The following is a 22,283-nucleotide window of genomic DNA, read 5'->3' as shown; positions in this document are numbered from 1 at the left end:
CTGGACAAAATTGAGAACACAAATTAAATATACGTATTTTTCGGGTAATTCTGTAGCACGATTAGATAGACTTTATGTATCTGCTAGTTTAATATCCCAATTAAAGAGTGTCGGTGTATTGCCCGTAGTGCAGCTGTTGTTCTTCACTTAACATTAGATATTTATTATATTTCATACGGCAGAACCTACTGGAAAATGAAGGTTAGTATTTTAAATGAGACTAATTTTCTTCATGATTTCAATATCTTATGGTCGATATGGACTTTGAAGAAAAACACGTATATTGATATAGCGGATTGGTAGGATAAGTTTGTGAAACCCAATTTTTTTTATCCAATGCCACTAGGTTGTCTTTTCGACATTTCTGGTCTTCTCTCCTGGCCATGGCTTAGTTGTAACCCACTTCTGAGGTTGGGGCGCCTGGAAGGCGGAGTTACATTACCCGGATGATGTGATAGGATGATTATGATAATGTGGTGCCAGGAGAGGTCTTCAGTCTAAACTTAATCTAAATTCCAGACCATGGACGAACACAGGAATAATCCCTAATTAAAAGAATGTAGGCCACATTATGCAACAAGCCTAACTACTTTTGTATATAGATCATTTTTAAATTATTAAGTTTGTACTTTTGTGAACTGATATCAATAAATCTATCATTCACATTCATTGTCATTTTCTTCTAATTCAGTCTTTTTGCATTTTAAAATAAAAGTTTTCATCTCTGTTACTAACCTCGGCATTTCTAAACTACAAGATTTGTAATCTATCTTAACAGCTTTAGTAGATTTGGTTAGGAATGCTTCAAATTCTCCCCATTTTTATTCTTAAATGCATCAGCCAATGTCAGTATAAATATTTAAAGTAAAAGACGTCTTATACTACATACTATCTGATACATTATCCATATCTTAAGTATAAATATAATAATGATATGGTTGTTGATAAGAAATAAATTCTGTCTGTGTATGATTTAATTTTAAATGACATATTATAATGAGAAAAACCTCATTTTTAAACAATATCTTAATTATTTTTTATGTAAGCAGCTGTACCTATTATAAATTAGCATATTCTGGAAGTTGCTTTAAGAGAAGTAAACCTAAATTGACTTTATTGGAAGTTTTCATTTGGTTGTGTGTTGCCACCCCTTTGGGTCTACTGGAGAATACGATACAAAACTACTTTTTTGTGTTGATATTCTTTTGTATAAAGTTTATTATGTTGGCTATAACGTCATGAATCAATACCTACTTTGGTTTGTTTTGTAATGTGCTTCAGTTACTACATAAATTTATGAGATTGATTAATGACAAGATAAAATTTCACTGCCAGTGACAAGGTTAGGTACGATTTGATGAGGAGATAGATAGGATTTTAGGTAATTATTTACTTTTCTACAAAATTTATAGAACTAATCATGCTCCTCAAAATCACCAATCTCAGGGATTCCACAACATGTCGAAAAAGAAAACAAAAGCGGAAAACACGAAACATAAAGGCAATCATTCCTATCCCCGCCAAATCCAAGCAGCCGAGGCACGTGACAAGGTTAGCGGGTTAGTTGAGGGGATATATACCTAGCCTACTAATGTGACAAGATTACTTATATACATATTCCCTCAACCAACCCACCAAGCCCGCCACACACCTCAGCCGCTTGATCGTTACTATACAAATTTGGCAGACATAAAAACAACCACCTTCATGCCTCGCGCCTTCCGCCCTTCCCCTCCTCCTCAACATGATGCAAAACCCCCAAAATTGACGAATTTGAAGAACAAAATCAATTTCATCAATTTAGCAGAGAAGTAAATAATTGAAGCCTTGCCCTGAATAGAGATCTAAGCTCCAATTTTATTCTTTTGAGAAATTTAAGAAAAACTAACTACAACTAGATCCGTCTTTCACAACGAACAAACTTCGGCTTTGGAATTTCAACCTGATGTAGTTGCCATAGCTACCGACAGATGTCCCCATATGATAGAGAAACTATCGTAGATTCCTAATCCACTAATAACTCGTTTTCGACGATTGTGGCACTTAGATCCCTATTTGAGGCAAGGTGTCAATTACCAGATTTTACTGTCAGTATCAAGGTGAGGTAGAGCTCGAAGGGGAGTATGATTATTGATAAGGATTTATTAAATGTTCATATGTTTTACTAGTATTTTTGTAAAAAAGTATAAATATTTACCCACTGTTAGTAACGAGATTAGGCAGGGTTTGATGAGGAGATTGGTTAGTGACAATGTAGGATTTCACTATTAGTGACAAGAGAAGATACGATTTTTTGCATAGATAATATTAATGACAAATTATGGTGTATTTCAAACAGTTATTAAAATTTTTGACAATTTTCATGTTTTTATATCATATTCTACATAGGCCTATGAGCAGTCAGGTTCTGCAGCACCCATTTTACGATAATATGTTATGATTTCTTTTTCGCATCGTAGCCTACAGGTGAGCAGAATTTTTTGGGTTCTGTTAGTGGTGCTTCAACTCAAATTATGGATTGTAAGTGGCGGTGAGGTGAGTATGAAGATTTCGAAGTATGGAAGAAAGTGAATTTTGTTGGTTAGACCTATGTTGCTCAACACCATTTTAAAAGCAAATAGCCTACTCTTTGTAGTAGCATACGTGTAAGGGAAAAGGAACTGGCGACCCTACCCCATTATCTCCTAGCTTAGTTCCTTCACTTATAAGTAGGGAAAGGGATTTGGAGTATTATAAAGAATGGTGAAACGTAGTATAGATATTCGTAGCTCAGCGACTGTCAAGCGAGCTGCATGGACGAGTACAGTCCACTTCATACAAACTTACACGCAATGTGCTGTAAACGTATTTCAGAATAAACAAATTGAATATGTAATGACATATAGTGACCTACATACATAATCTTTTTTAACTACATGTGCTTTTCTTGGCAACGCACAAGACACCAATAAACAACATTACAAATATACATAATTAAATATCAACCTCTGCATGTTCGCGTGTTAGTCGACATATTGATGGTTGATAGACAGTTGTCTTCTATATGGAACTCGCCTCTGAATATGTGTGTTTTTCTGTCAGGAAATATGATGATATGTATACAACGTATACTACAATATTTACAATATATGCAATATATATTGCAATATTTACAATATAGCCTAATACAGTATCATTAAATGTTGAACAAAATGTAGAACCAAACGAAATGGCATTTTCAATTAATGCTATGTTTTGTTCATGAGACAATTATTCCTGCTGTGCCTTGTTATAATAAATTGTAAATATTATTTTCAAATTTTCAAAATACAACTTTACTCTGTTGCAAGGAAGGACATTTTTTTAACATCTGCAGAGACAATTGGAGAGTACTTGAAACAAGATACGTCAATTAAATTAGCATGTTGACTGACGTCATTGGGACACGTTTTTATTAGTACATCTGAAATCCGACTAAGAATACCGTACCCATCATTTTTAATTAAAACTCTGTTCATTTTTTCACCAACACGTTTTCCTACTTCACCTTCTACTGCACTCAGTTTATTTACAATAGTCCTCATAATATTTATTTGCTCAACTAGTTCTACTCCTGACTTTTCCAATTGAATAATGGCATCCGGTGAATATCCAAAATTTGGTTTAATATCCATGACTTCTTTCTCGATTGTTCTATCATTTAGCAGTTCCTGGCATATCTGAATCGCAACGGCATCATCGGGATCGAAAGACTGGACCACTTTCTTCACAGATTGGAGGTGATGTGCGTAATAATTGTAAGCTTCTAACCATGGCCCCCAGCTCTTAATTTTGTATTGTTAGTTGGTTTCACTTTCGGCATTGTACCTGCACTTCACTACTCTGAAACGCAAACCTGCATGTTGAAGTTCTTATGCGACAACTGTCCCGTTCACCTGTTGTTGACGTGCAGAGATCTGCGAGTATGTCCTGGAGGGGAGGACTTGGTATAAAGGGTTGTAAACAAATTGCTGTGTAGATGCCAATACTAGCTTTTACTGCTCCAAATTCCGTTCCCTACTTATAAGGTATGAGGTTCAAACCTGTTTTCGGACAGTTTACTATAAAAAAACGGTAATTTTAAAGACACGATGGAAAGACATGCCACAGATGACGTCACAACTACTATAGAAATATGAATATTGAACTAAAATTATTCTCTTATTTCCTCTCTCTTCCTTCTCTATTTTATTTTCTTTCCTCCTATCTTTCTCTTCTCTCGTTTTCTCTTTCTTCTCTTCTCTGTTTTCACATATCTACAATTATAGCCTACTCTAGTTATATATATATATACAGGGACATCATTTTATTTTTACTTCAACATTTATTGTACCTGATTTTTTTAACGTACTTCACTCCCACCCCGTCTACTAACGAAGTTCCAACTGTTCACACAGAACCAAGGCCGCAGTACTGAGTTAGTGATTATAGTACGTTTCAGAAATATGTTCGCGTTCTCTAGTGACGAAAGCTACCAATATTGAATCATACTTTCGCACAGGTACTGTCGTACGTTTGTCTACGACGCATCCTGATTTCCCCCACCTGCTTCTGCTCGCTCCACTGTAAAGGCTAGTGGCTGGGCTTCCTTAGCTCTTTTCTGAAAACATTAATTTCTGTTAGGAATTAATTGGACGTCTACGTAATATTATGCAACTGTTTAAAATAGCTTAAATAAAAGGGCCTTGTTAAGTAGCCTAATTAACTATCACGTGATTCCCCCTCCTTTCTACGATCCTGCAACATAACCACTTGGACAGACAGTAGATAGCATGTCTGAGTAATTTTATCTTTGCGGGTCGGGCAGAAGTGAAGACTGAATTTACAGTACGTAAGGTACTCTTTTATGGAGTAGGTACATAATTATTTCAACATGAGTTACTAAGTATGAAGGACGAAACTGGCAATTGGAATTAGATGCAATAGTCTATACTGCGATAATAGGCACAAAAGAACTGAAGCCTGTATCGAAATGAACGGCCACCATTTTCAAAAATATGTTTAAATATTCATATTATGATCATTTTTCATTTTAACTTCATTCTCTATATCGTTCACAAATGTTCTGTAGACAGTATAATATACACTGCATAATGAATACGTTCGCATGGATAACTCAGTTCGTGAGTAAAAACACTTATTGTTAATACTGTACTGTATTTTGATTAAACAAAAGCTAATGAAAATTATCACACTCAAAATCGCGATATTTCCTACTTTACGTAAATGGATGAACTACTTTTCTTCCCTCCTGTACCTAGTAAAGTGATTTGTTTGTATTTTACGCCAGTATAATCGAACTCCAGTCGTGGAAGGAGGTAGTAAACGGTGTTTCCGGGTCTCAATCATTAATCCAAAGGTATAGCCAGGTTAATATTAAAAATGTTAGTAAAAATAAAATGATGTCCCTGTATATATATATATATATATATATATATATATATATATATATATATATATATATATATATATCTACATATATACACAGGGACATTGCATTTTATTTATTCAGCACTGCCGACATAGAGATTCCATCCAGGAACCTTTACATCTCACTATTTATCCAACACTTAGCCATTAAGCCAAGGAGACAAGTTACAAATCAACAGTCAAAATCATCTGTAGAATTATAACAATTATTTCTATAATAATAGTCTATAAACAAAATAACAGAATGGCAGATACGTATTATCAAATCAGAGTCTGTATCAAATAGGTCGAGAACTTATAAATTCCTACTTACTGTCAGTACTAGACATTACTTTCATGAATAGGCTACGTGCAGTATGGAAGCTGGTAGTAGTAAAACTGTGCAACGTGAGAACATATAGAACACACGTTAATGTGGATACATATTATTATATCATCACTAGAAACTATAGAAAAAAGTATTCAGCTTTGTAGAGAATGTAACTTACTTTCATCAGAACAACCAAAGAATTGTGTACACTGTGAAAAACAATTGAAAGTTGTCACTTACAAACGATCATTAAAAGTGAATTTTCCTTTCGAATTACAGTGCAGTAAGTTGAAACCCAAAATTAAATATGCCTTTAAATAGTACTCATGAAATCTTTATCACGATGAAGAGAATTTCTTAAACTTTTACTATTGTTGTATAGCTGATATACAAGATCATTACGAACCCTCGTCACGATTACGTAGTAAACTTAATAGCTTTAAAGCGAAAATTCTTTCAATTTATAGAAAGCGTATGGAAGGTTTAAAAATACGCAGTCGTGTCCAACAAGAAATAAATAATGAACGTACTAATTTGTACCATCTTATGAAAGCTCATAAGAGGCGCCGTTCCAATATGTTGTTGCATGTCACAGATATGGATGGTACCCATTATACAAAGCAATTTGATACCAGTCAATGCTTCCACCGTTATTATACAAACCTCTTTACTGTGCCTTCCAATAGAGATACTACATTTGACATTTTTCAAATACCTCCATTACCATCGGTGAATGCGGAAAATAATAGGGCATTGACACTACCAATATCAAAAAGTGAAATCTACACTGTTATTCTACAGGGTAAAAAATCTAAAACGCCTGGTCTTGATGGGATTCCGCAGGAATTCTATTTAGCCTGTTGGTACATTATAGGTGATGATTTAACAGCGGTTTTCAATGTCATTTTGCAACGTAACAAACTGTGTGAATCTCAAAAGCGAGGAATTATTACGCTAATTAGGAAAAATGGCCACTCTACTGATGTCACCAATTATAGACCTATTAGCCTCTTAAATTATGATTACAAAATATTAGCTAAGTTTCTTGTGAATAGATTACGACCTTTACTGGCAGAGATTTTACATCCTGCACAGAAATGTGGTGTTACTGGAAGAAATATCTTTGATGTTACATGCTCACTACGAGACTGCATTGCCTATTGTCAGTATACAACACAACCTGCAATATTAGCGTCATTAGATTTTCAGCGTGCTTTTGATAGTGTTCGTCACTCCTACTTATTCAATATACTTAAATGTCATGGATTCAGTAATCAATTTATTCAATATGTTAAGATGCTCTATACTGATATTTCAGCTATTATACAAATTAATGGTTATTTTACGTCATCTATTCATATACAGAAATCGGTGCGACAGGGTTGTCCGGCGTCGATGGTGCTCTTTGCACTAGCTCTTAATCCGCTACTGTTTAAACTGGATAGCATTATTAATGGAATTGCGTTAAATGGTTATAGATTATCAACATTGGCGTATGCGGATGATGTTAGTGTTATTCTTATTAATGGTACTGATATTCGGAATATGTGTAATATCCTTCAGTATTTTGGTTTAATTTCTGGACTTAAAATTAATGCTACAAAATCGAAAGCCTTGCTTCTTGGCAGTTGGAATCCTATACCAGCACTTCCTCTGTTATAAATTGTTGAAAACCTCAAAATTTTGGGTATTACATATTATTCATCTTTACAAAAAATGTAAGCGGCAAATTGGGATCCTTTAATTCAACAAATTAAGTTCACAGCCAAGGAATTATATAATAGGGACTTGTGCTTCTATGAAAGAATTTGGGTAGTTCATACATGTGTACTGTCACAATTATGGTACAAAGCACAGATATTAGTACTGCCAAATAATAATGCACGACGGATAACCAGTGTTATTTCGTGGTTTATCTGGCATGGCAACATTTTTAAAGTGCCGTTATCCACACTTGAACGTTCTTTCAAAAGTGGAGGACTTGGTCTGTTTAATATAAAATATAAATGTCTCGCTTTATTTTTACATAGGAATCTTAAGCTACAAGAGGGTGGTGCATCTTTTTCGACGGCATGGTTGCACTACTGGAAATCGCAGCTTGACCTCCACATCCCATTAGACTTTAAGTCAGTTACCAACATATAATGTACACTTAAAAACATTGCTTCTTGAATTGTGCTATTTGGATCTTTTGAAAATGGACTTTCGTATTGTGTGTACAAAATATATTTCCAATCGTCTCCTTAATTCTTTACCTCAACCAGAAATGCGTATAGCAAGAATTATGATACCAGGTGTTCAACTGTCACAAGTTCAGAAAAATATCACTTCCCACTTTCTTCCTGTTGATATTAGGTCTGTCTGGTATATGGTCACGCATGATATCTTGCCAACTAAAGAACGTTTACATCGCATCCATATGATTGACTCTGATACATGTACGGCCTGTGGTCAACAAGATACGATTATTCACCGTCTAGTCTATTGCTCTCGTGTTGTGCCGGCTTGGGAGCGATTGTTAATTTATTTACGCCGAATCGAGTCGAAATTCTCCGACTGGTTCAAACACTATCACCTGATATGGCCTGATTTCCACATTTCTCCACCTGATAAACATGTTGCGGTCGTTTGGACGATAGCCCATACTGTGTATTTTATTATTCAATATCATGAGATTATAAACAGGGAGACTTACATTGATTATATGTGTTCTGAAAAACTTAAGTTTTCTCACAGAAAAAGACGCCATAACTAATATTCGTCAGCCTTTAATTTCTTATGAAATGTTTCGTTCCACAAACTGGACCGGTCATCCTTTTTTATACCACTCTTATAGCGATTGTGGCTAATGTGAAATAGGTTATTTCTTCACTTCTGTAATTAAAAAAAAAATCGGCCCTAAGAAACATATTATGCTATGTAAATAAATGACATTCTTCACTTCATTATTTTTTACTGATTTTGTTGCTAAGTAATACTGATGAAATTGAAGTTCATTTTTTTACTAAGCAACAATGATATAATACAAAAATAACTAAAGTTCCTCAATTGTAGCCTATTATTTGCTATTGATTTAGTTGCTAAGTAACAGTAATATGTGGAAATGACTGAAGTTTTTCATTTTATCATATGTTCTTCATTCTTAAGTAACAATTACATATATATATATATTTGTTATATATTTGTTATGTATACTGATTTTATTGTAACTGTTACTTTAATAAAAAAAATTGTTATTAAAAAAAAGTGCAACGTAAACAGTGCATTACCCCGTGCTGTAGGGTTTGTTTTGCTTCAGCTGTCAGTGCTGTTCAAAATGGGCAAGTCGAAGGAACTCATTGCCGAGCTAAGGAGACAACGGTTAGACTGGCTCTTAAAGGTCATTCCTTAAGAGTAAAAGCCAGTCCACGTGGTTAATAAATTCAAATACTGTGGATCTACTGCAACTCAGAACAGGAAACCAAAAGAAAAAATACTAAATGAGAGGGAAGAACGTTTTATTATAAGACAGATAAAATCAAATCCACGGTTAAGTGTGTCGAAACTACGTCCTGTCATGGCAAAAACCACAAGGAAAACTGTTAGTGAATCAATGGTGCGGCGTGTTCTATATAAATATGAATTTCATGGTAGAAGGCTAAGAAAGCAGGAAAAATTGAGCTTTAAGAATTAAATTTGCTAAAGCTCATGTAAATAAAGATCTAGAATTTTGAAACAGTGTTATTTGGTCGAATGGGACCAAGATTAATCTTTTCGGATCCGATAGTGCCCATAGTGTGGAGATAGAAGAATGAGGCCGACAAAGTGGATAACACTCTTCCCCCTGTGAAACATGGGGATGGCTCCATAATGATTTGGGGCTGTATGTCCTCGAAACGCGTGGGTAACATCGACTTTATTGATGGAATTATGGACAAAGTGGTCTACAACAACATTTTGAAAAATAACGTCAAGAAAAGTAGAATAAAAATGGGTTTGCCGTCTGTCTACATTTTCCAACAAGACAATGACAGCAAACATATGGCAGAAATGAACAAACACTGATTGATATGGAACGTCCCGAAGCAACTCCATACTCCTCCTGAACCACCCGATTTGAATTCCATCGAGCATTTGTGGTCCAGATTAAAGAAAATGTACATAAAGTACAATTTCGTCCAAAGGACACCTCAAAACTGTTGTACTAAAATAATGGGAATAGTTCACCCCTCAGCAATGTAAAACGATAGTAAATTCCATGCGGAGAATGTGTCAGGCTGCGACCAAAGTCAGAGGATATGCAACCAGATATTAGAACGTAATTGTTTATGTTATTTATGTATTGTTATTTGATTTTGTTACTAAGTGTACGAATACAAATGACAGGTAAAGAAATTCTATTTTTTATTAAATTTTGTTTATTTATGTATTGTTGGTAGATATAGATTTTATTTTTTTGTTTTATTTCTATTCATAATACTACTGAACAGAATTTTCAAAGAGAAGTATAATACTTCCATTTCATACGACTTTTATTACGAAATTTGTTACATATTTCTACCTGTACGAATAAAACTGAGAGACACTGTATATGGAAGCAAAGAGTGTATTTGGAAATTTTGACTTAGGCAGCATTACGAACAGCTCGATTCCTGATTTCGCTGGAATCTGAGTGGCGTGCTATTTTGTAGATTTATAATTCATGCTATAAACTTACAGAATTTTCTATCGGAAGTAAGCCAAAAGGATATCAGGAAAATCTTGATTCCTTGTCAATTGTCACTGTTTCTACAAACTTACCAGTAATTCTGCTGTAGGTCTTGAAGTAGGGTCTTATATTTTATAAGAAGATTCTCTTATCACTCTTCAAGACTGTTTATAATCAAAGAAAGTGCAGTTATCTATGTTCTACATGATACTGCTACATTTCAAATTTATCCGTAAATGCTCTTAGCTAGTCGATTATATGTCGTGCAATTCTGTAACTCGCACGCACAACGTGCTAACGATATTTGATATCAGTTTCACTTTGCTGATATCCCATTTTTACCTTTAGCTGTTCTAAAGCAAATCTGGACAGTATTTCTTTACTAAAAACCTTCACTGTGTTTATTTGTAACATAAAATGTCATGCGTAGCTAAGAAAGTGTAATAGGACATAATACAAACTTTATTTCCCTTCTTAATAAAAAAAATATTTCTCTTTCAACTCATCACTAAACGGAAATGACCTGGAGATTATATTATTTTACACTTAAAATGAGCCGCCACTTACTGCAGACGCGAGCAAACATGAGTCTTGCAAGAACCGCATAAAAACACTACAACTAGTACAGAGTCCGTTCTATCTGCACTGAGGTTGTGTTGACACTTTGAGAGCACGAGTTGCCCACCCATGGGAATACGGTTCCGACTAGTCTAGCACGGTACTGGAGTGGGAGGGGACAGTGACAGCGGCAGTCTGGAAGGAAGTACAATCATACTGAAAACATTCGCCCAATTTACGAGAGCAGTATGCCTATTAGTTTTCTAACATATTTTTGGCGAGCTACAGATACAACCATTCGTACTTACGTGTTCAGAAAAGGAAAGTGTTGTAGAAAGTTTTATTTATTTATTTATTTATTTAAGTTATTTATTATTTATTATTCATTTATTTATTTACTAATTATTTATAATTTATTTCGCTGAAGTTAAGGCCATCACACCACCAGAAATACAAATAAAATAAAATAAATAAAAAGAAAAATCATAATAGAACTACAATAATATAAATGAAAAGAAGAATCATACTATAAAATTTAGTGATTAGTAGAAATTGAATTAAATTTGTAAAGTAGTCAATTTATTTTTAATTAAATTTATATATCTTCTCACCATTCGTGAGCTGCCACAAGGGACAAAGAGTACTTAACCATATAAATTTTTACAAGTTCATGAAAAATCATTAATTTTGTTTTAACAAAGAAATTCTTACAAGTACATAGCTGCAAATAGTTTTTTTGTGATTAGTGGAAATATACCTATTTTTAGAAAGGTAAGTGTTACAAAACAAGTAAAGAATACTACTGAACTTAGTTCGATTTCGAATATAAGTGATTCTTCAGGAGAGCAATTGATCCTTTCAATGCAGCTAAGGTTACAATCGGAATAATAGATGTAGGTATTCCAAGCCTCTTAAACACATCTTTCATGAAGAGAGTAGCAGTACCTCTTGCTCCAACCAGAAGTCTGATTACTTTAAGCTCTTTTAGCTGGTATTTTTTGAGGTAATAGGGAATGGTAGGGTTGTAGGTATTCTTTTTTTCATTATCCACTCCTGCTGGCTGTTCCTCATCCGTTTCGAAACGCACAGTGTGATCAATTATGTATCCAGATCTTGTAGATTCCTTGAAAGCTATTATATCTATGCGCCGTGTAGGTACTGCCAGTGACGGAGAGACCATACTGCCATTGACGGAGAGCCCATGTACTTCTTGAAAGGTGTTGTAGCCTAATCGGCATCTTTAAGGGCAGTGGCTATAATTGATCGTACTTGGTGGTGTCTAGCGTTTCGCAGAGCTTCGCCGTGCGGACAGGATCCCAGGGCGTGTGCAAGAGTTTCAACCTCGTTGTGGCAATGCCTACAACGGTTGTCCTGAGATCTTCCCGGCACAGCACGTACTGCAGCAACATTTCCAACCATTTTAATGCCATCGCGCCATTCGCTGTTGGAGAGTCCTTCGTGTTTACAAATCCATTTGTTGGCACCAGGATATTGTTTAAATAAAATTACGCCTTTCCCTTTCTGTGGATGACGACACCAAATGTCAAATTCTCTGTTCCTCAGAAGGTTACGAATCTTTGTAAGATTTAAGAAATGTTCATTCTTATGAAATAAGGCATCTTCTGGAAATATAGTATTTTATAGGTTATACTGTACTGCTGAACTCACTTGAGAAGTATAACTTCTTGATTTTATATTTTAAGATATCACCAACAAATGATTTTCGCATGACATTATAGGAATCTGTTTTACACGATAGCAATCACACATATTCTAAAATTCCAAAAATTGTCCACAGCATGTTTCCTTAAAAATGACTTGTAACGGTGAAATATTTAATACGAGTAATTCATATAACATTAACATAGCTAACTTCAGGGAGAAAACTGAAGACTGCATATTTTTGGACGATTAATACTTCCCACTCCGCTCGGCTCGTCTTGTCTGTAGCAACAAAAGAACCTACCTGCAACACCCCCGCACCGAAGGCAAGAATACCTCAGGTCCCATCGCTAAACTCGTCGGAGGAAGAAAGTAGAAGGAAACGGGAGTACCACGAGAAACGTCTGATTTGTCCAAAACGAATTCCATCACTTTCTAACCGGGGATTGAAACCTGGACACCTGATTGGAAGAACAGCGAGCTACCACCTCAGCCACAGGGGCGACAACGTGTATACTTACTTTCAACATAAAGAGCACAGACGAAGAATACAGTAACCGACAATGATTCATGTTCAAGATGTCAGAGATGCACTTAATAATCATTTACCAGCTTTGAACTGAACTTCAACAAAGACTCAGGCAATAACTCTCGTGCTAGAAAAAGTGTAGCTTGGTGCGCCACTGCAATAAATAACGCTGCCAACAGGCTTGTGATTAAATAGTGGGGAAAGATATTCGCAACAACGAAAATAGGGGATGGAGTAATAACTCCACATCTTACAACAATAATGAAGTAACAACAGAAACATTAAAATTGTAAAATATATATATATATATATATATATATATATATATATATATATGTATATATATATATATATATATATATATATATATATATAATTTGAACTGGTAGTGGAAATTACGGGAAAACGGCTGAACGGATTTTAATAAATGGCCCCTCATTTTGAAGCTTGGAACCCAAAGTTTTTCGGAAAAATAGTAGTTTTCAGTGAAGTGTCAATTTTCCTACATAATTTTCCTATTTTCCAAAATCCATCTTTCGTCAGTTTTGAGAACTAGCTAATTGCATTCAGGATAAGCGAAGCGAGCATCAAGTCGGCCGTGTTGCATTTCAGAATAAAACAAAACACACACTACAGTAAACAATATTACACGAAGGCCATGGTCTGCAAGAATGCCGACATATTTACAGCTCAAATTAAATTGGTTATTAAAAACTTAACTTACTAAAAATAATTTACAGGTTCGATTCTGTGGTATGTAATTTTCTGGGTACAGCTGTGTATTGGATATTAAAAACTACAAAACTTGAGGTGGTTTGATGACATTATTACTATTAGAACTGAAATATTATTGTAGTTAATGCCGTGATGTGACTATTTTTCATTCATTATACATATTAATGCTATATTGATGATATGAAAGTTAAACGTTTTGGGGTTATGTAAGTAGATGTAGAGAATAACTTAAATTATATTTTGATTTCTATATTTTACTGAGTGGCGGCTATATAGTATATATAGTATATGTTACTGAAAGCTATAAAATTTACGTAAGATAATAATATTATTAAAAATAAAATATTTTTATAGATATTAATCAAGTGGGGTTGGGTCTTTTTCGTATATTTAATGGCGGTGTGATGTAAGTTAGATATTTATATGCGTGGTTCTCTTCAGTATTGGCTCGAGAGAGAGTATCTTTCATTATTATGGAAGCAAATAACTTTCAGAATGTCTGGTATTCTTCATTGAAAATAAAACTGAAAAATGTTTATTTGAACGTGTAATGAACTTAGTTTGCAGCATAAAAAGAAAAATCATTTGATATCATTTGATAGCATTTGATATCGGATTATATTCGTCATGTTCTAAATGCGAAAGACTGGTTTTACAACCGCCAGCATGGTTTTAGGGAAGGCTTCTCATGTGATAGTCAAATTACGTCGCTGGTTCAGGATCTAGCTGAAGAGGTAGATAGAGGCGGAAGAATCGATGCAGTTGTGATTGACTTTTCGAAAGCATTTGATTTGGTGCCACATGACATATTAATAGATAAGTTAAGTAGGCTAGGAATAGATAAAAGAGTGGTGCTATGGATCCAAGAATTCTTAAAAGGTAGAACCCAGAGAGTTAGAGTAGGTCATGAAATATCGGAAATTGGAAATATAAGTTCAGGGGTGCCACAGGGCAGCGTTCTGGGTCCATTACTCTTTATAATATACGTAAATGACCTATGCCAGGATATTACATCAAATGTGAGGCTATTTGCAGACGACTGCATTATCTATAGAAAGATTAGAAATAATTCAGATGTAGATGCTATTCAAACAGACTTGAATAACATTTACAACTGGGCGTTAAAGCACAGGATGAAAATAAATGGTTCTAAAAGTAAATCTATAACATTTTGTAAAACCCGAGAGGAAACTAGTCTTAATTACGAATTCAGTGGTGTTGTAATTCCGCAAGAACAATGTTGTAAATACCTAGGAGTGTATTTAAACTCCAAACTTTCTTGGGGAGAGCATGTTGATAATGTTACAGGCAAAGCATGGAGGGCACTTCACTTTATTATGAGAATCTTGAGAAAGGCTAGCCCCAAATCGAGGGAAATAGCATATCTAACATTAGTGCGACCGTTAATGGAATACGGAACTACATGTTGGGATCCCTATAGAATATATCAGATAAATTCCTTAGAAAGAATCCAGTATAGGGCAGCTAAATTTGTTAAAGGTAAAAGAGAAGATGGGAACGATACGATAAAAGAACTTAAATGGGAAACTTTGGAAAACAGACGTAGGAAAACTAGAATAACATCATTGTATAGAGCACATCTAGGTCAGAAAGCATGGGTAGACATAACGGCTCGGTTAGAAAAGCCAACGTACTATGGTAGGAACGATCATGATTTTAAAATCAAATGTAGGAAACAGAAAACGGATGTAGGTAAATTCTCATTTTTAAATAGAACTATAAATGATTGGAATGACCTACCTGCAGCGGTCTTTGAGGGCTGTCCTTCCTTAAGGAGATTCAAGAATAATTTAAAGAGTTGTGTATAAAGTGAAAATTAAAATTAAGGTGACATTCAACATTTAATTTTTTAAGGTGGCATGTATTTATCTAGGCTGACGAGTTTACTTCCTTGGTTTGAATTGTAAATTATTTAAAAATAGCGTGTAAGAGGGCCTTAGACTAGAAATGTTTAGTTTAAATGTAGTTCTGTTTATAAGTATGCATAAGAATGCAATTATTTGACTTATTTGAACTGTTGTATCAGTGAAGCGAGGTGAGTCAGTGAAGTTATGGTTTTACAGTGCAGTGAACAGTTCCGATCAGTGATAATTTATAGCGTCAATGAAATGTGTTACAGAGTGTCAGTGAAATGTGTGCTAAAGTGTCAGTGAAATGCGTCATAGTGCCACTACAGGGAATGAGATGAGAGTAAAGTGAAAGACTATTGAAAATTATGTAGGACCTATACATAATTATGTAGGTTGTGTTGTAAAATTAGGTGTTTTATTTTATGTTTTATTATTATTGTGTTAAATTGTATTGTGTATTCTTATTGTATTGTGTATAAAATTGTATATGTGTTGTAAATTTTATTATGTATTGTAAATTTTATTGTGTATTGCTTATCATTTTAACTGTGTATTGTTAATATTGTATATACCACTGCCACCGGGTGCTTGCCCACTTGCAGTGTAAATAAATACATACATACATATGCTGCATAAGCCACTAGTTTTATCTAACACGAACGATTGCGGAATACAATTCCCCTCTCATTCTGTTATTTTATAGGCTATACCAGGCATGTCAAAACCCTGCACATTGTGCACTTGTCTCTGTGCGATGTACAGTTACTATTGCCCTACCTCGAGGGGAACGCGACAGGGCTGTACATTACCTGCAGTAGCAGAACAGCTTTGGTTTCAGTAACACAGATCAGTACAGGTGCTCATTGAGCTGTGATTGTGAATGCGTTATGGAAAATAAAGTGAGGAGTCCACAGATATAACGAAGAAGAGAAATCACGAATCATATAACATAACTGTTATGATGTTTTCCTCAGCCAACAGTAATTATTTTAAAATGAAAGGCTTTCATCATACCATGTGGACCTAAAGTGATGTGAGAATTTAAATCAGATTAGTAAAGTTCTCAAAATATGATATTCGCCAGCTCTTATTTCTTAATCAGTACTCTCACGGCAAGACAAACATGACAATTATGTTGTTTTGGAGTCTGTACTAACACAGCCATCAATGGTTGGACGACTTACAACTTTTATTTTATAAGCTGATAAGTGATGAGAATATTGAGTGAAGAATACATGTCAGGCTCTTGAGGTTGAAAGGGAAGGAAAAAGCAACTATTTGTAAGGCGGAAAAATTTTCTGGAAAAATAATACATAATGGCGAATTTTACATCTCACGTTTCTATATTATCTTAATATACTTACGTTAATAAATCTTTAAACCTGACATAAAGAAAATGTCCTCGCTTCACAGCTTGTGAAGTACTCTTTTAACTCAATTCAGTAACGCTCCCAACTTACTGATACTTGCTCTCAACGTTTTCCAAATAAACTATATATAAATTTAAATTTAAGCTTAATTTATCCAATTTAATAATAATATTGTGAATTTATATTAATATACAGCAAGGAAATGATTCCAGTGTAAAAGCCTCACAATGTCCTATTGCATGTAATTGGGAGTAAAATATTTTCTTTAACATTTGTGCACCAATGGTCCCAATAATGCTTGAGGAACAATGAAAGAGTAATATATTACTTTGAAATAATTAGTACCTACTACGTAAAATGAAATACTGTGTTCGTTTTTTGTTGTTTCGAAATTACTGCAATATTTACATTTTCTTCAAATACTGTATACAAATCATGTAAATAAATGATTCTTTACAAACGACTGCTTTGTAAATTGTAACTGAGTAAGTCTATTGTTTCTTGTGTTACAATTATTGTCAAATATAGACACTGACAATAATTGTGTTTTTTCCTTCTGATAAATGTGTTTATAATGTCCAAATGTCAATTTAATTGAACACTAGAAGTGCAGAATAGATTCTTGTACATCCCTCCCGCTAAGAACTGGCAAGAGCAACACGTGAATGACGCAATCTGCACAGACCGGGGTTCCGCGCACATACACTGCACTTTCAGTATCTGATTTCTGACATGCCTGGGCTATACGTTAGAAAATATGAAGGGGAGAGTGGGACAAAGCTTAAGAGCTTTCACTAAGTCGTAAATAACAGCTTGTTAAGGCGAGACTCCACTGATAATCATGAAAATTTTTCACAAAAATTTTAATACCTATTTCATTTCTTTAGAATGTATATTTTCATACTCCAAATCCATTTAGTTCAATTCTGATTACAGATACGGTTATTTTTTAATTAAGACTGCAAGAGGCGTGGCATTTAAAGTGATGTCAAAATTATTTTTTTTCATCAAAGAATTCTTTAAAAATTTCTGAATACAAATCTATTAACTTTTTGTTCTGAAGTTGGCTCCCTGAAGTTACTAGATGATTATATCGGAGGAGAATTTTAATAGGTATGTGTTACATAAATAAGTATTCATTTTACTTTCATATCCATTTTTCCATAAGTTTGTTTTTCTTGATTCAACATCAACATTTTTGTGACAATCATTAATCAATCTGGATGAAATTTTTACTGCAGGTATATATGAGGTTGCTGCATGTTTCTATGCATTTATTTTGTAATAAATGGTGCTACTTTTTTATTTGCTTAATATTTTTAATGAATTATAGAAAAAATAACATTTTTCAAAATTTCAAAAAAAAAAAAAAAATGTTTGAAAGTGAATAAATGAGATATTTCATAAAATGAATGCATGAAAGTGTTTCTGTATGTCTTGTAAATGTAACCAAAAAAGGAAGCTTAAAACTTGAGATCTTCTATTAAAAATTGTATTTGAAAATATTTCTAAAGAAATGAAAAGCCAAAAACATTTGTGAGTTCAAAATTTAGATTTTGTTAGTCTTTTACACAATAAGCATGCTCTCAAAATTTGATTGCAGGAAAATGATTAGGGAAAAAGTTGTCATTTTTAGCGAAGTGTCCCCTTAATAAATACGTTTCTATATTTATATTCCGAATGTAGTAGAGGAAACCACTCTTTATAGTTCGCAGCGATCGCCGAAGGACAGTCTTATATATTTGACTAGGTATGTTTGTTTTACCAACCCCCCTGATTATTTTTCACTTTGCTCCATGCATGTTCTTCCTCTGACGCATATCGTCAAGTGATATGTACTGCCTGATAATTGATGTACATATCAGCCAGAACCTCAATCAGAGGATATAGGGCCTATTATAAATTATTATAGATATTAATCGTGTTATATTTTTGAGAATCAATAATTCTCAATACATAAACTGAAACTAAGGTAGGTGTCCCTGATATGGCCATGCTAACGTTTGACAATTTTTCTAGCCGCCATTTAAAAAAAAATGTAAACCACTTTTTTCTTACTCGTTCTCAGTCTAATGGACCTTCTTAAAACAATTTCCTTTCCCCATAAGAGTAGCTTTAATTGTCCAAAAAGTCTACCTAGTGGCCATATCAGGAATATGTGCACATGATAAGGCCACTCTTGTTCCATGTTCTACAAATCGTGATTGTTTTCAGTTTGATAGTGCAGTTGTGCTAAAATTAAATAATTTTGGTGTAAAATGAATAAATATGACACTTAATAATTTTTTTTTATAATTAAAAAATGTAGTCAAAACAGGTTTTTCCATAAAAAAATTACGTTGTTTTTCTTAAAATACGAAATTTTTGCGTAATCCCAGCTATAAGGCATGTAAATTTGTCAGGTGAAAAAATAAAAGTGAAATGAACTTGATATGGCCATGGTGCATTTGATATGGCCATATCAGGAGCAGGTAAGCTTTCACGAAAATCGTTTGATTATGAACAACTCGTAAAAGATACGCAATCAACGACAACACCAATCGACAGAACATTAAAAACTGAATGGAGTACTATGGTTTTCATGAAAAAAGTCTTTGAAAAACATGCATAAAACAAAGGAGACTTACCAGAGAAAAATAAGAAGAGGTCACATGAAAACCGCAAAACAGGCAACTGACGCCAATTGCTCAACCTGACTGGATGGAAAACGATCAAGTGACATACCAGGATGCCCTTTCACTGGATACTGCTGCAATTTAGCGAATTTTTTGGTTAACTAACTCACAATAGCGGGGTGGCCATAGCAGGAACATGGCCATAACAGGAGCACCCACCTTATAAGTCAGAAATAGAAAAATAACAAACTGCAAAACATATTCCAGTTGCAAACATTAATCGATACCCGGCTCCGGAACAATTTTTCCCTCGAAATTATTCAAATCAACTTTACATAATACACGTCACTGTTCGTTAACAGAAAACCACAATTTAAGTCACACAGAGTTAGTGTGCACTCGAAGTTGGTTGCTTGACGGTTGTCAGCCCACTTTGAGGTATGTGGATATAGAGGAAAAATTGGATCGGTGTCGGTTAGAGTTCCCGGGTAGCTCAGTAGTAGAGCGTTGGTACATTAAACCAAAGGTCTCGGGTTCGATACCCGGCTCCGGAACAATTTTTCCCTCGAAATTATTCAAATCAACTTTACAGGGAGTTATACCTGAAATCTTGATTTGCATAATACACGTCACTGTTCGTTAACAGAAAACCACAATTTAAGTCACACAGAGTTAGTGTGCACTCGAAGTTGGTTGCTTGACGGTTGTCAGCCCACTTTGAGGTCTGTGGATATAGAGGGAAAAACTGGATCGGTGTCGGTTAGAGCTCCCGGGTAGCTCAGTGGTAGAGCGTTGGTACGTTAAACCAAAGGTCCCGGGTTCGATATCCGGCTCCGGAACAATTTTTTCCTCGAAATTATTCATATTCCAGTTTCTCGTAGGCCACCGGCGAAGCTCAGTCGGCGCTTGTCTGCCGGTCCGGAAGTATGCTAGGGTTGATGTTTGATTCCCGCTTGAGCTGATAATATGATTGAGTTATTCTGACGCTTTCCCCAACCATAAGACGAATTCCAGATAGTCTAGGGCGAATCCTCGGCCTCATCTCGCCAAATACCATCTCTCTTTCACCAGTTTCATTGACGCTAAATAACCCGCAGTTGGTACAACGTCGTTAAATATAACCAAGTAAAAATTAATATTGTGGGCATGAAATGTACCATTACTTATTAAGTTAAATTGCAATTTGCATTCATTTTATAGAAAACCGTGGTTTAAAAGAATTATTTCATTTCCATTTCACTGTGCCCCCTTGTTTCACTTTACCCCTTCCACTTTGTATCACAACCACCATTAAGAAATAAAAGCCTGTTTCGCTATCTTGAATTGATATAAAACGTGGTTTTAGCTTTCACAGTTTAGTGAAATACATAAGTTAAAGTAACATAAATATAATAAACAAAAGATATGAGTCACTAGAATATCATTAATACAAAACTAAAACAACTATAGTCCTGTCGCTCTAATTTCCGGCAGCCAATCGCATTGCAGGTCGGCAACATTTAAACGTGTGCGTCTTGTGATTCGCTGAGGAAGACGTTATTAATTTCTTAAGGCTCGATAAATACTTAATATAATCGCCCGCCATTTTGGCTCTTTCGTTGGCGTTCGCAGAAAGCACACGAAGACGTTATTTGGCGCTCAATTATTTGCTGAATTACAGTGCGTTTGATTTATTATCATAGGTCTACGACATGATAATATTTAATGGTATTGCAAATAGATTCCTCGTATGGTAGCTCGGCAACGAAAGAACAAAAATGGCGGACGATACTACCTATTTAGACTATAGAGCCATCACTTCCTAAGACGTAAGCAAAGAGGAGGAGTTACGCCGGGAATAACAGCGTCGCGAGTATAGAAACTTACATCAGCAATGTAGAAAAAATCTTCTTGCTCTGGCATAATCAAAACACCACTTAGCAACGACACAACTACACAAATTTAAGGCTCTCTAAACTCCTCATCTAATAGTAGGCGGGCTTACATATGTCAGCACCAAACAGAGAGTTATTTCAAGTTTTTCACTTTTCCCTCCCGTTCACTTTGCCCCTCTATCCCCTAAATAACTTACGTTGTATTACAAAGAGGGGAGAATGTCCACTAAGAAGGCGCCTACTTACCCAGTGCTATTTTCTGAACTCCAAGCCTTCTATAGACAAGAGCAAGTGGCTACTCTGTATCACTTTATGGAGAAAGAAGTTATTGCTAGTCTTCGTAGTAATGTGACAGTGCAGGTCTTAAAGATGTTGCTTATATCTGCGACAGAGACCTACTTGGGAAGTAGTGAATGAGGGATTTACATAAAGGTGGGCTGCAAAAACTGCAACACTGTTGCAATAACATGATCTAAACTTAATTATCGTAAACAAAATCTGGAATTAAAATGTAGTCTACCTTGACGCAATCCTGCCAATGAGCTTCAAATGAAAGCAAGAAGAATTTCGTAATGTTTTTGTTTCATATCTCTGCGCGTAAACACATCATGTCACTGCTATTAT

General features: G+C 34.8%; 1 protein-coding gene across 1 annotated transcript in view; it reads right to left on the bottom strand.

Annotated features, from left to right (window-relative positions):
* LOC138698310 (retinol-binding protein pinta-like) overlaps positions 1 to 22,051 on the bottom strand; it is a 116,237-nt gene extending 94,186 nt beyond the window's left edge. Inside the window, exon 1 of the mRNA XM_069824130.1 lies at positions 21,906 to 22,051. The gene's annotated coding sequence lies outside the window, so the exon portion shown is untranslated. The remainder of the gene's footprint in view (positions 1 to 21,905) is intronic.
* Positions 22,052 to 22,283: the final 232 nt, after the last annotated feature.

Source organism: Periplaneta americana, chromosome 4 (genome assembly GCF_040183065.1).
Source record: "Periplaneta americana isolate PAMFEO1 chromosome 4, P.americana_PAMFEO1_priV1, whole genome shotgun sequence".
Classification (NCBI taxonomy): Eukaryota; Metazoa; Arthropoda; class Insecta; order Blattodea; family Blattidae; genus Periplaneta; species Periplaneta americana.
The sequence above is the reverse complement of the archived record's forward strand: the minus strand, read 5'-3'. Positions and strand labels throughout refer to the sequence as shown.